This window comes from Ambystoma mexicanum, chromosome 10 (genome assembly GCF_040938575.1).
Source record: "Ambystoma mexicanum isolate Mex_15411 chromosome 10, UKY_AmexF1_1, whole genome shotgun sequence".
NCBI lineage: Eukaryota > Metazoa > Chordata > Amphibia > Caudata > Ambystomatidae > Ambystoma > Ambystoma mexicanum.
Genome location: NC_090932.1, coordinates 428,230,694 through 428,248,862, shown reverse-complemented (window position 1 = coordinate 428,248,862; position 18,169 = coordinate 428,230,694). Strand labels below are relative to the sequence as shown.

At 46.6% G+C, this 18,169-nt stretch overlaps 1 long non-coding RNA gene across 1 annotated transcript in view; it reads right to left on the bottom strand.

Moving 5' to 3' along the window:
* Positions 1-18,169, bottom strand: part of LOC138493183 (uncharacterized) — a 114,193-nt gene that overhangs the window by 20,788 nt on the left and 75,236 nt on the right. The window lies entirely within an intron of this gene.

Below are 18,169 nucleotides of genomic sequence, written 5' to 3'. Positions count from 1 at the left end.
TAGGCGAGTCAGGCACTTGTGGGGACGGGGTCAGGCAGGCCCTGTTCCGAGGCACGCTCGCTTCCTGGATCCTCTTTCCTCCTCGGATCCTCTGCTGGGCTGGGAGGGCTCCTGCCCTCACCCCTCTAGGTGGAAGTTGGGAGTGGGGGACCTGGGCACACAACAGGCCTTAGAATGGCCTTTGGATTGGCCGGCGATCCGCCTGCCGGCGGTTCCTTCGAGTGAAATCGAGGTTTAGCCTCGATTTCGTGCCGCGATGCGCCCGGCATAGGCGAGTCAGGCACTTGTGGGGACGGGGTCAGGCAGGCCCTGTTCCGAGGCACGCTCGCTTCCTGGATCCTCTTTCCTCCTCGGATCCTCCTCGGGTCCTCTGCTGGGCTGGGAGGGCTCCTGCCCTCACCCCTCTAGGTGGAAGTTGGGAGGTAACCATGCCAAGAAGCCAAGGTCATATCGGGCTGGAAAAGGCCAACAGTGGATACAAATAAGGAGAAAAGAACAGAGTATCCTGTTCAGAAAGGTCAAGATAAGCCACAGATGGTAGAAGACTAGCAGAATTAAAACAAATACACAAAAATACATGAAGAGGCCAATATCACGGTGTCCAAATCACGTGACAAGGAAGGCAGGAAGGGATGAGACTTTCACACCTACGCATGGATCCCTGCCATAGCCATACTCCTTAAACTTTCTCAGACCAAGAAGCAGACTCGAGGCCAAACTACAAAGCAGTAATTGATACATGACACTGAGGTGTTGATGGATTGTAACATAATTGGAGGGCAGCTGGGCTGCAGACAAACTCCCTGCACCTAGCTGGTTGTTCTGCATGCTGCTAGACTTAAGTGGAGACGTATGAGTGGGGTTGATGCCAACCCAATCATAGTGAACCGTGCAATCTAGGGTCCTATAGCGAGTAGAACCAATGAGACGTCGTACTTTTAGTGACGTTTATAGTGGCCGTTTTGAAGAAGGGCTTAGTTGCCCCACCTGACAATGATATCCAATCCCCTCTCCCCATTACCACATACAGTTATAGTACCTATGTTAACCTTCTTATAACCGATCACGTTGCATGTTAGGTTTTTAAGCTAGCGCGTCAGGGATGATGAGTTTTTGATAGAAATACTGTGTTTTTTCTGAAATTAAGTTGAGTTGAAGTGAGAAGGAAGATCGAGCGGTTGCTGGTGTTCATACTTGTCATTAAACAGATTCCCTTTGCCGAACTATTGAGTTGTCAGTTATTTGATGCGACAGTACGAATCTGCATCCCCATCTATCTCGAGGGTGCTGCTACTCATCTTAAAGGGCTGTTTGGAGATCCCCAGTCAAATGGGCCGGCTGAGGTCCATCCAGTTCAGAATGTTATATAACAGATTGCTCACGTATAATAAACATCATCCGCATATAAGGATATACTGTGGACAAGTCCCAACTACCTGTTTGAACCCTTGCCATCAGACACTCATTCAGCAATCGGAGCTACTGCAGTATACCCTTTCCCAGGCCCAATGCTTCCAAAAGCTTAAAAGAGCCAGGCCCATTCTAGTGAATCAAATGAGAAATTTTATTTATATTGCGGTCATACACAGGTGTTTCACCTCCACCGTTTCACCTTAATGCTTTAAGTGCATCAATGGAGACTGTTAGAGGTGGCGTGTGACACCCAGGACCTCCCAGGCATACACACACGCGCACGCATGCAAGCAGCAGAGAGACACGGGACGCGTGTTGCTGGTACGGGGTCCCGGCTGCAACTGGCGACCGGGACCTCCTTTATTCAATACACGCATGCACAAGCCCGAACAGGGCTCGTGCATGCTCACAATAGTCACGAACTATGCAACAGAGACCATCGCCAGTTCCTCCCTTAGCAACCGCACTTGATCCATGACATAGCACAACCATTGTAAATTCATTAGGGTGTCCCCCCCGCCCAACAAATCCACATTGATCCGGACGTATAGAATCACTTTTCACAGCTTCATAGCAATGACCTTCCCAAGGATCTTGGCATTCACATTTAACAGTGAGATGGGGCGATACGAATCACAGTAATTAAGGTATTCCTGATACTTCAATAGAAGCGCTAGCAGTGCCACGCATTGATTCTGGGAGAATCCCCTTCATATAAGCCCAATCATAGACCATCTTTAGTTGAGGTACCAGGAGATCCGTGAATGTAAGATGAAATTCAATCTGGAATCCATCACTCCCGGGGACTTATTCTGTCGAATGGACCCAACACCACACAGTATTTCATTCTCGGCTATTGGTGCATCCAACTCCTCCCAAAAACTTTTCAATAATCTCGGCAACTACACCAAATCCAGCTGGTCAGATGCCTCTTTATCCGAGTACATACCATCCCTGGTGTATAAACTTATATAGTATTCTTGAAACATTCCATTAAATCGCAGACTGTTTTAATTAAGCTAGCATATTGGCCATGCCAGCAGCCGACCTGCCTTTTCACCCTCACCATGGACCCAGACCATATTTTGGCTACATTCAAACTTGAATGGTGCCTTCTGCAATTTCCAGTGATTCTGAAGCACATTTGAGAGATCCTCCCCACCTGAAAGGCTCCACCAGTAAAAAGGCATCATCCCAGAACAGCTTTCATTGTTTTAGAGCCACAACCCCCCACCACCTGCACATTATCAGCAGTAACCTCGATACCCTTCTATGCTAATTCCATATCCAGGACCTCCCCCATCTCAGAACCTCATAGACTCTGCATGGCCCAATGTAATTACCATCAGTCAACCACCCATTCTTCTTAACCCATCACTAAGTTCAGGGGCACTCCCTTTCCTTGCAGAAAATAGTCCCTCTTGCCCCAACTGTTCCATCATGCCCCTCTTTCATCCTTGTTCAGGATAGCCATCTCTGATCAGTCCTCAAGTCCTTCCCTCCGGTGTCTTGTTCACATTCACAACCCTCTCCATTGGCCCATTCTTCAAGGGTCTACTCTACAACCAGCTCCACACCCCTTGAGTGTAAGGAGTGTGGGCTGGAGGTGGTGTGAGGGACTCAGGAAAATGGATTAAAGGCTGGATATTAGGAAAGAACTACCTTTCCCTGCATTCCTTGAACATGGGGTAGTTCTTGCCGTGCACGCGTGTGGCCAGCTGACACTCATTAGGAACAGCTTATGAAGGGCCAACGGCGCACGGCAGGTGTGGCTTATTTTGTGTGCGGATCGAAGCCATGCCGGAGGACTCAGGAAGACTGCTTGCACCGGTTTGTAATCTTTTCTAAGCAGGCTGTGCGAGCTGGCAGCAGTGACGGGAGGAGACTCGCTTTCGGTGCTGGAGAACCCGCGCGGCTGCTACAAGCGACACAAGATTACATCCGGGAAGGCTCTGAGCTTCCCGGACAAAAAGATAAGTGCGGGAGCGTTTGTTGTTGATTCTCATGTGTTATATTTGCAAAACGCTTGTGTACTAATTGGCTATTGGTATAAAGGGCAAAGACCTTGAATGGGTATTCCTAAAGGGTTATGAAGTCAACAGCTATGAACAATATTGCTCGGAGCAAAAACGTGCTCTCTCCACATGGTTAGCAGGGCTTTATTTCACTATGCATTAGGTGCTCGTACTGGAAAGGAGCACGTGTTTCATGGGAGTATCAAACTGGTACAGGAGTATACTGAGTGGGTGGAGGAAACACGGCACTATGGTTATGTCTGCTCCATGTCCATGCTATTGCATGTTTTCTGTTCGTACATGTTGTTAATGCTTGCCCATTGGGCCATGTGTTATGTTTTTTCATGTTGGGAAGACTTCCCAAGTGTATGTTCCATTTCGTGCTTGCTTCTATGTAATCACTGCAATTTCATGACAACCTATGCCTGTATCAAGGGGTACTAGGAGTTTCAAGGAATTAAGGAAGGTGCATTAGGGACCCGTATTAAGGGGTTAAAAAAGGTTGGAAGGTGTTCAGATAGGGTAGGGTCTTTTTCCTGTCTCTTCCCCGGTCCTATCCAAAATAGGCATCCCTAACCTTCTATCCGGTGTTCCTAATTCCCCTCCCCGTCCACAACCTCTCCCTAACCCTCTTCCCCCCACTGGCTGCCACGTGGTATCCTGTAATTGTATATCAGGTACCTGTGACAACCACGGGTGGAGGGTTGACTTCATTCGGCTTCTGTGGTTCGGGGGAGAGTGTCGACACTCTTCAACCCTACCCCCCCCCCCCCCCCCCCCATCATTGTGATTTCTGACATTGAGCAGATTAAAAGAAATTAGACTTCCCTTCTGCCGGTACTTTCTGTTTTGCAGGTAAGAACATCACATACTTCATATTCTATTCTCTCAGCCATTGTCTCACTGCATCAAATGATCTCTGCTGCTTCTGAATTTCTTGAGTGAAATCCTGGAATATAAGAATCCCGACATTGCCTAGTACAAAATGCCCACTTCGTAGCGCCTCCTGTAAGATTGCATCCCTAACTTGAAAATTCAACAGTTTTGGCCACAATTGCCCTCGGTAGTACTCTGGGCAGTGACGCCTTCCCTGGCATCCTGTGAGCTATCTCAATGTAAGATGTTACATTGCCAGGGTTTTTTCACAGAAACCTTTGGCTGAAAAAAAACTCAGGGGGGGATATAAGGTGTAGCGGGTGGAGAATAGGGAAGGAAGGCTGGAGGGAAACCTCCCCAAAAATAAACTTCGATGAGTTTTTTCAGCCAAAAATAATCTGTAAAAAGTTCTGGAAAAAAAACCCTAGCGACCTAAGAACATAGAACCGTTTTGAGAGCCCCTTAAGACAAAAAGTCTCCATAATCAGGTTTCCACAAATAACTTCATACTGTGACCCTCTCTCCCTTTTGCACACCCAACATCCTAATATTGCACCTTCAGAACCTCCCCTTTGCTGCTTTATCGTCCACGCCACTCATTGACCCTGCCAGACCCTTCACTTAGTTCTGTAGTAAAGGCAGCGCATCCTCCACATCACTCAGATGTTGTTCCACAACAGTGACCCTTTCGCACGCCTTCCTCAAATCTGCCCACACATGGGACACATCCACTCCCACCTCTTGGATTTTCTCCTCCAGAGATTTTCTGAACTCCTGAATCGCAGCCAAGAGGCTTTCCATAGTGACATCTTCCGCTGCCTTAGGCCATTCACCACCTCCATCATACTCCGCTGACCCATGTCTGCCATGTTTATTTTTGGTGGCCAGATACTGTTCCATTTTCTGTTCTTTCACCATCCTGACCCTCCAATGTCAGTGGCCTCCTGGCAAAAAGCAGGCTTTTGGCACCAGGACGCTGTTCCTTGCGCAAGACTGCTGAAATCCATCTGTGGAGCAGATTATCTTTTCTAATTCAAGCCAATAAGGATTACATAAAATGTGGAATGCCCATACTAAACTCTGCACCCCAAGTGACAAATCTGCTCCAAACTTACCCAGATGGCTAGTGTAAACCCCACAAAGAAAAAGACATCAAACCCCTAGATCCTTTTTCTCATCTTTCAGGAAGGCAGGGATATCAGCAATTCACATTGCTGACATACAACCGCATTTGCTTCCTTGAGTTCAATGATTCTCAGACATTGCACCTATTTACGACTAACCCTTTTTCTTGATAATTCCTGATTTTGCCAATTTTGCTGAAGTGTTTTCCTTGATTCTTGAACATATGATATAAAACATTTATAATGTGCCCATACACAAGTGTTTCAGGACGCGACGAGCCAAGGGAGGGAGAACAGGGGAAGACAGACAACGATCCTACTAGGCCAGGTGTCATTCAGATCGTGCAAGTGCATGGGAAGGGAGAAAGTGTGGGGGGAAGAGGGAGGGGACAGTGCAGTGCATGGCATAATAGAATAAATAACCAATAAGTGAAGTACGGCCAGCAGGTGGCAAGTGCATAGGTGGGTAAGTGCAGACATATGGTGTCAAGTGCTGGTAGAGGGAATGGGTGAATACAGACACATTCCCCAAGTGCAAGAATAGCCAGGAAGGCAGTGCAGGTGTGTGTGACTGGCGGTGGAGGGATCTGGGCCCAAGATCAGAGGGTGGCCAGGTAACCAGTGCAGATTCACTTACAGCCAGGTAGTCAGCAGGGGAGAGGAGGAGAAAAAGTAGAAGCAAAGGGAATGGTTTTGAGGTGCTTCCGGAACCGGAGATGGTTCTCCTCAAGTTTCAGGGAGGCTGTTTTAGAGGGAGGCTCCAGCTGAAGAAGGATATCTACCACCAACTCGTTGCTTGGAGAAGTAACTGACCCGTAGGGGGTTGGAGTAGGCTGAGCAAAGAGCTTGAGTAGGAATATATTTAGGAAGAGAGAGTTGAAGGTATTGAGGCCCTATGCCCCAGAAGGCCTTGTAGACAATGCAAAGGGTTTTGAACTTAATCCTTGCAGGCACTGGGAGCCAGTGCAGAGATTTCAGTCCTGGAGAGATACAATCCCTGGGCTTGAGGCCAACGACTAGTCTCGCAGTCCTGTTCTGGATGAGTTGCAGAGGGCGGAGAGTAGTAGCAGGCAGATGTAAAGAGGCTGTTGCAATAGTCCAGCCTAGAGGGAACCAGAGCTCTGGAGACAGTGAGCTTCTGGGGGAAGGAGAGGAAAGGAAGAATACCTCTGAGGAGGTGCAGCTGGTAGTGTGACTTCCTAGATACGTCAGAGATGTGAGGAGAGAAGGAGAGTGTGGAGTTGAAGATGACCCCAAGGTTTTTAGCCTCACAGGTGGGAGCAGGAAGAGGGCCACGCGAGGTCGGCCATAGAGTGACAGGAAAGAAGGGAGCGGCAGTGCCAATGAGGAGGATCTCCGTCTTACTGGTATTGAGGCAGAGATCATTGGCAGAACACCACTCCTGGATAACAGACAGTCAGAGATGAGAGGGGGAGAAGAGGTGGCTGAGGGTAGCCTGAAAATGAGCTGAGTATCATCCGCGTAGCACTGAAAGTTGGGGCAGAGCACTGCAATGCGGTGGGCAAGAAGTGCCAGGTATTGGTTGAACAGTCAGGGAGAGTGGTTATACCCCTGGGGAACACCACATGTAGAGATAGAGATAGAGGAGAGGAAGGTCCCAAGTTGAACCTGGGAGGGAAGAAGTAAGCTACGCCAGGACCTAACCGGTGATCCCCAGGTTATCACAGAGACGGTTGAGCAAGATGGCATGGTTGACTGTGCCAAAGGCAGAGGAGAGATCAAGTAAGATGAGGACACTTCGGTGTTGGAATACAGATTGCAGAGCAGGTCTTCACGGATGTTCAGGAGGGCAGTTTCCGTGCTTCTGGCAGCTCTGGAGACAGGCTGATGATCATGGAGACAACCAACAAGTTCAGTGTGAAGGTTGAGCTGGGAGATGGCCAGCTTTTCCAAGAACTTGCCCAGGAAAGGAGTGACACAGATTGGGTGATAGTTAGCCGGGTAGGAAGGGTCGGCAGAGGGTTTCTTAAGAAGAGGGTGCACAAGGGAAGTGCTGCAGGGGAGACGGGAAGACTCCAGTGGAGGAGTGGTTGCAGACGTCAGCCAGGGCAGGAGCCAGGGAGTCGATGTGGTGCTTGATGGTTTTGGAGGAACAGGGGTGAACCTGTTTTGCCAAGACCTTCATAGATCGGACTTGTCTAGAAACTTCATCTGGGGAGAACAGGGGAAAGGCAGAGAAGGAGGGAGGAGAGGTGTTGCAGAAGGGGCAGAGGAAGAGTAGGGAGTACAGGGAGGAAGCAAAGAGGGGGGGGGAGAGAGAGAGAGAGAACAGGGTGTCCTGCACTTTAGAGATGAAATGAGAAGCCAGTGCCGTGCAGAAGACCTGGGAAGGGACAGGAGAGTTAGAGATTGCGGCAGAATTGGCCAGTTCTTTGCAGGTTTTAAAGAGTTCAGCCGAGTTGTTAGAGATACGGGCTTGGATGCAAGCTCTCTTCTTGGTGAGGACAGAGAGCCGGTATTGTCTTTGGAGCAGGCGATAGGTCAGTTTGTCAGAGGATGTACATGAAATTTCCTCTCAGCCACCCTGCACTTGCGTTTATGGGTGACGAGGTCTGAGTTGTACCAGGAGTTGCTCTTGGCTTTGGGCTTCAGGTGGATCCCCATGACGGGCAAGAATATCAGATATAGCAGAGTGGAGCATGGAAAGGGCTGTGTCAGGGTGCAAGTCAGCCAAAGGGGGAGGGGGTGTGAGAAAGTCGTGTCGAAAGCCTCAACTGACACACGCTTCATGGGTCGGATGACCGAGAAGGTAGGTGGCAGTGATGGAGTTGGCTCGGCCTGGGGGGTAGAGAGAGTGAGCTGGTAGGAAAGGATAACGTGGTCACTCCAGGAGAGACGAGTAGTGAGAGGGACAGGAAGGGGAATGTCTGAGGAGATCAGAGCTTCCAGTGTGTGCCCTACAGAATGAGCCAGGCCATAGGGGAGAATAGAGAGTGAGAGAGTCGCAAAGGTCGCAAAAGAGTCCAGTGGAAGGGCAGGAGGCATGCAGGTGAATGTTGAAGTCTTCAAGAAGGAGGAGTCGAGTGGTCGAGACCAGGAGGGAAGAGGAGAGGTTCGCTCACTCAGAGAGGAAGGAGGAGATCAGACCAGGTGGCCCGATAGATTGTAGCCACAGTAAGGGAATGGCTAGGAGAGAGAGAGAGAGCCTGCAGACGAGCATTCGAAAGAAGAGTAGGCCTGCGTAGGAATGACAGAGGCAGGACTCCACTTGAGGAAGATCAGGGCTACACCCCCTCCGAAACGGTTGGACCTGGGCACAGAGAGGATCTTGTCGCTGACGGGGAGGAGGAGAGTATCAAAGCTTGTGACAGAGCTGGCAGTGAACCATATCTCGGTGAGACCAAGGACATCGAGGTCAAGTTCCTCCAGAAGGCGGCCGATGTCGTTGGAGTGTTTGACAGCTGAGCGAGAGTTAAGAGTGGCAATATGGAGGAGGTTGCCAGTCTTGAAAGACTCTGGGGAGGGGTACAAATCAGACGTACGCCCTGCGGAGGTATAGAAGATGCCTGGGGTGGGCAGAAAGGGAAGGAGGAGAGGGCAAGGTAGCCAAGGAGGAGACAGCAGGGGGAGGCGAGGAAGCCGTGGAGGGGAGAAATGGGACAGCGGGAGAAGAAAGGAAATTGATGAGGCACAGGAAGCGTCTATCAAAGAGGAGACGGTTGGCTTGAGGGCCTTGGACCAAAACGGTACCATTCACATAAACATTAAGGATGACCTTATAGGAGTGGAAGGAGTCACGGAGGGCATCCCATCGGGTGCCACCATTAATGGGGGAGGAGGAGACTGTTTAGCAACTCACATTTGGTTCCTGAACAAGAATAGAGTGGCAGTACACCATTGTTTCCTGCACCAGCACCAACTTGGCAGTGTACCCTGGCTTCCTGAGCTTGCAGTGGAATCGCTTTTCCAGCGACTGTTAGGCAAAGTTTGTATGCACTACCCTCTGGGATCACTACACACAACTAGGCCTACAGGTGTAAGCAAAACCAACCTTTGGTATAAGTCTGTACCACACAGTTTTTGGTAGCGAGCTGAGCAGCCAGGCTTATCTCAAGACTGAATCTGAGCTTGTAAGGGTGTTACACAGAGGTCTAAAATGACAAGTATTCAGATAGACACTTATACTCGCGGTTTCTTGGTAAAACACTTCTTAGTTTATTACACAGTGAGTTAGAAAACATTCACTAAAAGGAGGCAATCAATATCACACGGCAACATACTGCAGTACTTTACACTATCAGGTTCTGAGACATTTAAACAACTTTGAAGTAAAAGCAAAATGAAATTCAGAGCATTTGAAGTACGAGCAAAAAGGCATAAGTTAATAAAACAAATAATAGTGTTCACTTCAACAGTGCAAATATTTTTGAGTTCACCAGAGGAGACGATTCAATGCAATAGATAGGCCAAAGACAATGGACTAGTGTTTTGTATAGGTAAAAACGGTTCTGGTATATAAACGGAAAAGTCTTTGCCACGGTTCTCAGAAGTAGTTCACAGAAGAAAGGTTTGTATGTCGGGTCACAAGCTGACTAGGCCTGCAAGTTGCCAATGTTGTACACACTTTCGCAGTGAGAGGCAAGTTCTGTCGGTCGGGTTTTCACAGTACCTTAGATTGAACAAAAAGATGCAGCTGAAGACTTCTGTTACTGGCAGTTCCTGCAGATCTCGCTGTTCCTGACCCTCAGTTGTGTGGACAAAAGGGAGGACGTCGGGGGGACTCCTGCACTGCACAGGGACTGGTCGCAAAGCTGGAAAATTGGCAAATCTTTGATTCCGGTTGCTGTTCTTCAAGCACACAAGCTGGTGTCCTTCCCCCTGGTTAATCCTAACAAGCTCTGAGAATGGTATCCAGTTGGCTTACGAGTTGATTGGTCTTACTAACTCAAAAGGAATAAGTCGTCCTTGAAGGGCTTCTCTGTCGTGGTGAACTTGGTGATTCGGACCTGCAGCAGGGCTCCACCGGGCAAACCAACGGTCCAGTAGTTGCAGCAGCCGTCCTCTTCCAGCTCGTCTTCGGTTCTTCCGTTCCAGTGGTCGACTCTGCTTTCCAGTCCAAGAGGCTCATCTTTTAAACCGTTTTCTCCCATTCATTCCAGCCTAGCTGCCACTCACCCAGCAAGGGTGCTGTCCTTGCCGGACAGTCAGCCAGCCAATCATGCCAGAGTGCATTTGGGTCTCCTAGGAGACTAAGCACAGGGAGTTTCCGGCACCTCCCTCACTTCCTGCCCACCCCAGACACTCGGGCGCCAGAGGCGGTCTTCAGTCCTGAAGCCTGCCAAAGGCATAGGAACAAAGGGACCAAACCTAGTTTGGCGCGCAGAGACAAGGACCTTTCCAGAATGAAATGGCGAAAAAAGAAGACCGGGACCTGTTTAAACAAACAGGGCTCAGACGCCATCTTGAAAAACATTGCTCCCGTGATTTCTAGCTACCGGTGTTTGCGGTCGGAAAAAATCATGGTGGTTTGTTGTAAAACCACTGCCACCAGCCACTTCGATAGAGAAGAGTAGCATTTGGCTGCCACCTGAGTTTCTAGACATAGGGCATACTAGGTAACCCCTCCAGCACTCTATTGTAAAATATTGTGTGCTGGGTCTAGGAATGTAACTTTACATTCTCTGGAAAACAGTAGTTTATCCCAGGGAAGGTATTTAAACCTTAGGACAACCTAAAAGGCTACCCTGTGTCGCTGCACTGAGGGTGCAGTGTGTCACACATGAAAAGATGGTGCCTATGGAGTTATCTAAAACTCCATAACCAAAAAGAAATAAACACAGAAAACAAACAGACTTAAAAAGTTCAAAATTTAAGCAAAAGAGCTGAAGGGCTCTAAGGTGGGAGGAATTCGCACATTTTGAGAATTCTCCCTAACAGCGACATCTGCCTCTTTTCCTCCCCTGGGTGGAGGGGTGCGGTATTGGGGGATATAGGTATGTAAAATGGTTTTCTTTTGGTTACCTACTGTTTAATTATATATGTTGGGCATTTTGATTGCTTGCCCAAATCTGTACAATTGCTTATGTTATGTTCATATAACGGAAGGATTACTTCTATAAATGTGTCTTTGGTAAGAGGCATCTATATTGTTTTCAATTACAGGGACACGACACAAATATGTATTTACTTGGGCATTGAATTTTACATCACACAACCAAGATCACCCAGACAAGAGGTTTCATTTAAATACCACAAAGGGCATAACATTTTATACATTTCTCACATCCTAAAATATTTAGAGCACATAGTGATCTAGGAATATGTTTGCAATGTACCTTAACTCATTCAATTTCTTTGGAAAGACTGGCAGAAAAAGTTACAGAAAACATACTTTCCAAAAAAGAGAGATGTGATACATTTGTAATTAGGTTGTGCTTATACTAGTGTATGTGATATATCTCCACCAATATATCACGTGTTTCAACTGCAAGCCTAAATATTGCCCCTTCTTTTTCAGGGTAGTGTCATCATGGAGTTAATGTCCTCTTTTGAGGTACCAATCACAGAAGGAAGTTTTTCTCTGGAATGAAATACATTTTTTTATTTAGATTGGCACGATTAGTAACATTTGTAATCAATTATTTATGACATTAAAAGACAACATCTAAGCAGCATGCTTGGTATTACCTTTGGCAGAGTTAACCAGCGGTCGGGGGGGGGGGCGGGGTCGCAGACACAAAAGACCTATTTAGGATTTTATAGATGTAAAATGAATTCCATTGTGGTTACAAAGAATCTCTTAAAACAGAGAGAACATTTTATTTTGCGAAAATGATTGTAGGAATTACAAATAGTATATTCCTGAAAATAATCTAAATGTTGCATAGGCCTTTAAACAGGACCATTTAAATGAATGACCCCTGTTGTGAATTTCCAAAATGTCTTATTTTGGATGGGTTGTCATGGTCTTGGCAATCTAGCTTGGCATGCATTTTCGGGGTCCTATTAATTTTTAATGTTTTCCATCGTGTTTGTCCATAGTTAAATGGCCGGGATGTTACAGTCTCCAAAGGTATTCTGAAATTGACTGATCCACTCTATGGTCCTTGTTTGGAACTCTCAACCAGGTTGAGAGAATGGAGATTAAAGAGTGTAAAAGCCTGGCAGCCCTATCGCGCTCATGCACTTCCATGAGTTTAATTAGGAGCACTGAAAAAGGCAGCACCAACAGCTTGTGCATGTTTATTGCATTTGTTAAATTCCTTATGTTACTCCTTCTGTCCTGTAAAGCTGTAGTGTAGTGCTCTTTCCCGCACTACCATGCGGGCATCCCTCAGCTGACGGGTGGTGGTTTCCGACTGGGCGAGTGAAGACAGTTGGAGGTGACAAGAAGAAGAGTGAAGTCTGGACACCTGGACACCTGGAGACAGACAGACAGACAGACAGACAGACACACACACACACACACACACACACACCCTCCCCCTCTGTGTCCCATATCATTACAAATATGATGATAAGGCCACCCAGAACGCACAGCGCCCCGCAGCCGCCCTTACCGCATTGTATGCTGGTGACAATATCCTGAGTCAGACTCTGAGCCCAGACTAACTGTAAACTGCCCTGGCCCCTTTTCCACTCCTTTAATCTTTTTGAGTACTTGTGCGGTGTCCATACTGAGATCTCTCCCCTTTGAACAGCATCTGCCTGAGCGCACGCCATAACGTTCAATAACTATTGCCTCATTACCTTAATATATGGGCATGTAAGAAAAAGTACCGTAATACTGCTATTGCGCTCTCAGCTCTTATTCCACTGCCAGCCAGCATTGCTGTATTACTCTGTGTGTAGAGAAACAATCCTTACAGCAGACAACAATCTTTATCTTTGCATACTAACACATTGCGGCTGAGTAGACTGCAACCCTATCATTCGCTATACTACTAATAAGTAACTCCCTCAGCCTACCTCAACATAGATAACCAACCATGAATGCTTTACTAACTTCAACACTACAATGGCATTTGGTGGTGTTCCCCCACCAACATTCTTTCTACCAGAGATGGGAGAACCCACAATTCCCTGGAAGAGAAGAATACAATTATTTGAACACTGCACCAGTGTATACTATGTGGAACTAATTACAGCGTAGAGAGGAGGACATCCCTGCTGCTATATTGCCTGGATGCCAGAGGACAAGGAAAATGTGAGGATCTACCAGATCTTCCAGAGAATGAGGTTGCAGACCTAAATGAATATGAAAAAGCAATCAAAAAGATGGGTAAACATTACGAGAAGAAATTAAGCACAATACTAGAATGCTACACATTTGGAAAAAGAATACAAGAGGATGGTGAAAGTGTGGAGCAATATATGACATGACTAAGGAAGTTGGCCAGAACATGAAATTTCAATAATCAACTGGATGAACGGGTCAGAATCAATTCATGCAATAGTGCAGCAGTGCAAATGTCAGAGAGAAACTATGGTCAGAAGATGACCCCCGTTAGATACAGTTCTGAGAGTTCCCAAAAGTGGAACACACAGAAACATGTGTCAATGTCCTAGAGAACAGAATAAAGGACACCAAAATAAAAACAGAAGTTGTGCTGCAACCACAATCATACCCAAAGTGAATGATGCAATAGTGACCATTAATGAAAATTCAAATGCAAGTAAGAAAACGGGGGACAGAATGCAGAAACCTACATGTAGAGATGACAAGAGAGGAAGAATGTCCTTTCACCCAACGAGAAGAGACAGTCCAAGGCAGAGCAGTCCAAGGAGATGTTTCAGTGGTGATGGCACAGATCATTGGGCAGATAACCCAGAATGTCCTGCTTTGAAGATCATCTGCCGGATATGTAAGGGCAAAGGGCACCTCGCAAGATGTTGCAGGAGCAAGAAACCTTCCACCAATTGGAATGGTAGTGACCACAGTGGAGAAGAGGGCAATGAGTGCATATCAATAATAGTGGATGACGAAGAATAAATAGATAGTCAAAAAGCCTCTCTGCTTGTTGACAGTTTCAACATCCATGATGATTGATTCAGGCGCTAAATATACACGCCTACCCCATAATGAATGGGAGAGAATGGGACGCGACTATCTAAATGAAGTTGGCATCAATCCCAGAGGATATGGAGGAGCTAAAATCGAGTTAATTAGGTGGTTCTGGGCAAAGGAAAAGGATGTGTAACAAAAAGGCAAAATCGCCTTATTGAGTTGGACACACCAAAGAAAAAGTAAAATTAGACCCCCAAAGCAGAGGAGACAGTACTGGCCAATGAAAATATTAAGAATGGGGAAAAGGTAATAGATGAAGTATTCCAGAATAAAATAGGCTGCTTACGTGGTTTTGTGCACAAGATAAAAATGAAAGACAACTGAATACCAGTTGCACAGAAGCTACGTAATGTCCCTTTGTCTATGAGGGAAGAAGTCAAACAAGAACTGAAGGAATTAGAAGACCAAAACATCATAGAGGGCATAGATACCCATTCCGCTCTATCATCTTTTGTTTTTTTACGGAAAACTCAGGATTTGTGTAGACATGAGAGAACTCAATAAATGCTTAGTTCCAGAGAGACACCCATTTTCCAACATTCAAGCGATCACATCAACTATGGGTCCTGCAAGACATTTCTCAACAGTAGACCTCATCATCAAGTGAGATTGCATGATGAATCAAAGTGTTTGACAGCTTTTATCACACCGGACGGGCTGTTTCAATACAGACGGATGCTGTTTGGCCTAGTGTCGGCAGCCTCTGTCTTTCAGAAGGTTAAGCGCAGACTGTTCAATGAGGATGAAGCAATTTTATGCTTTCAAGGCGACATCTTAATGTATGCAGATAATCTTAAACTTCACAATGAAAGATTGAATAAAGTATTTAAGAAGCTACATACTGCAGGCATGACATTAAGCAGTGAAAAATGCAAGATTAATAGACAGGAGATTTAGTATCCAGGACATGTTATCACTGCCAAAGGGATACGTTGTAAGAGACAGTTGGCAGAAGCTATTGAGAATATGCCAAGACCCAAATGTCATGAAGAAGTTCAAACCTTTCTAGGTAGGGTATTTACTCCCACTTCCTTTGTGATTTTGCAAAACATACTGTGTCCGTGCGTCAACTAGGCAAAATAAAGAGTGCGCTTTTGTGGAGTGGAGAAGGTGAGGAAAAATCTAAATTCATTAAGAAGGCCTTGGCAAGAGCTCCTGTACTGCAAAGATTCAGAAGTGGCAGGAAGACTATCCTAATGACAGGCACTAGCAATGTTGGTTTAAGTGCTGTGGGGACACAAGAGGAAGGTGGAAAGGAATCCCCCATAGCCTTCGTATCCAGATTGCTGAAGGGAGCTGAGAAAGCATACGCTATGATCGAAAAAGAGGCACTAGCTATCTAGTGGGCTGCAGAAAGATTTAGGAACTTTATTTGGGACACAAGTTTTGAGTTCCACTCTGATCACAAACCTCTTGTAGAAACGCAAGGTCTCAGTTCGCATCAGGAGTTGTCTCAATTACATGAATCTAATTGTGTGGTCAGGTATTTACCAGGAGTGAAGAACTTTGCAGCAGATTGCTTGTCAATGTTGACATATTTAGTAGAGTTGAGTGATGAAGTAAAGGACCAAGAAGTAGTTTGTCAGATTCTGAATCCTCTGATTATTGCCTCACCCGTTTGGTCTTGGGTATCTTTTTCTTTGTAGTCACATGTTTCTCCTTTTTTTCAGGAAGTGCGGGTCTCATGAAGAAATGGGCGAGTCTCCCCCGATGCCACCCTTCTGGTTAGTCCCAGGCAGGTAGCACCCGGGGCTTCAGCCCAGGGTCAAGACGTTCAATACAGGAAGCAGGTCCGTATTCCAGGGAGGATTCCAGGACGCGATGAGGAACAGGAATGCCCGGAAGGAAGCACAGCAAGTCCAAAGAGCTCAAGGAAGCGGTTCATTCAGTCTAGCATGAGCGGGAGAGGAGTAAGAAGGCTGCGCGGGGCCAAAGTCAAAGTGGAAAAGGGCACAAAGATAAGAAACAGCCTTGCAAGGCAAGCAAAGCTGGGATAGATAGAAAGGCTGAGCGAGGGTTGAAAAACCAGGAAGCAAGCACAACCGATGCGCTGAGCATGGACAAGCCAAGCATTGAGACGCGCCAAGCCGCGGGGACGTGGCACTTTTCAAGGAAGTTGAGAGTAAGTCTGGTGCTAGACTGCTTGTGCTCCTATGGCGTCCAAAATGTTGAAAGTGAAAAGAGACGCTGTGATGCAGCATTGGAACGACCAGGCCGTCCAGAAGGGTTGAAGCCGTCAATTCATGGCAGCATTGGAGATAACTTCCGTGCCTGTCCCACGAGAAGAGTGGGTGGATGCTATGAGACAGGACGCAATTTTAAGTACTTTCAAACCAGAATTGTAGGAGGACAATTTTCAGTGGGAAAAGGTCTTCGAGAGGCTGGGGATATCACCCTTCCTGAATATAATAGAAGATGTATACAGCCAGGAAGGGATGGTAATGCGTGGTGACAAAATATTCCCACCTGCAAAAGTTTGGGAACGACTCAGAATTCATGCTCATGAAGGTCAGCAATGAATTGAGGAATTGTTCAAACTAAGCAGAGAATAAGAAGTGACTTCTGGAGAGCTCAGTCAGAGATGGTATCCTTTACAATAAGAGTGACAAAGTGTGTGTGAGTTCTAGACATGCTATGGTCGTTACTGATATTCCGGAGCCACTGTGGAAAAGATTAGGAATGGATGTGCTGGGTCCTGTGTGAAATACAATCTTTCTGCCTGGTGGTCATTAATCTGCTCACCAGGTGGGTGGAAGTTGTGATCAAATCAAATGTGACAGCAAAGACTGTTATGGAGTTCTTGGAGGAAATTTGTGAGCGTGAAGGATATTCCAAAGTCATAGTTACTGACAACAGATCACAATTTAGGTCCAAAGAGGTTCGTGAATACTGAACACAGAAAGAGCACCATTTATCATTCCCAATCTGACGGGATGGTAGAACGCTTTAATAAAGTTCTCAAAGAAGATATCAGATGGGCTTGGGTGAATGGCAAGCATTGGAGGGGGCAGTGGGAGATGTTATTGTTGCTCACAGATTCACCCCACATTGCACAACAGGTTTTGCTCCTTTTGAACTTAACAGAGGGTGGAAAGCTAACACTTAATTGGTACCAGCTTGGATGGGCAAGGCCACTGATTTAGTGAACAAATTGAGGAGTGTTGTTGAAAACATCAGAAACAGCCAAATGAAGAACAAAAGATCAAGTGATGGTGTTGGTATGAGAAAGAGTAATGTTCTCCCTGTGGTAGGAGACATGGTGAGAATTAAATTACCTCCCACCCTCAGGGATGGGAATGGTAGGTGGTCTGAGCCTGACAAGTTGAGAGAAGTCTTTAAACATGAAGTCAGATTGGATGATGGGAGAGTATGGAACATGGAGAGGGAGGAGAGGGAGAGAATATGTCACTAGCAGAAATGAGAGATGGAAAAGTCAGTGAGAATGTGAGGATGAGAATGCTGAAATCCTGCGACCTTGACATTTCCTTACCTAGCCATACAGATGTGAGCCCTTTCCATTTGAGGTCAGGGAGATGCTACCAGAGGCCTAAGCATCTTGCAGAGTATGTGGAAGGGAGGCTCTGAAGGACTCTGCTGTACTCCATTTGCCGGATGGCCTGAGAATCTCTGTGAAGAGAACGGGCTGTAGTGTAGTGCTCCTTCCTGCAATACTGCACGTGCATCCCTCAGCTGACAGGTGGCGAATTTTGAGA